Genomic DNA, 329 nt, shown 5'->3' with positions numbered 1-329 from the left:
TCTTTTCTTTCTTTCTTTCTTTCTTTCTTTCTTTCTTTCTTTCTTTCTTTCTTTCTTTCTTTTTTTTTTTATAGAGATTTTAGCTTTAGGGCACGTGTACTAGCCAGAGATTCAGAAACTGAGAAATTAACCGCCTCCGGGGAATGGCCATGGTGCAATCCCTTCTCCTCCATTCTCTTCTTGGGATCTTGGGTATGCACACACCTGGTGTGAGTTTTAAGCCACTGGGTCTGGGATTTGAACCATGGTTGACTACATGAGAGTCCATGAGGGAACCATGACACCATCTGCTGGTCCTTCCGATGTGATTTTTCAAGCAGCCAGGTCTG

Source organism: Tupaia chinensis, unplaced genomic scaffold (genome assembly GCF_000334495.1).
Source record: "Tupaia chinensis unplaced genomic scaffold, TupChi_1.0 Scaffold141036_1, whole genome shotgun sequence".
NCBI lineage: Eukaryota > Metazoa > Chordata > Mammalia > Scandentia > Tupaiidae > Tupaia > Tupaia belangeri.
This window is presented reverse-complemented; position numbering follows the sequence as displayed.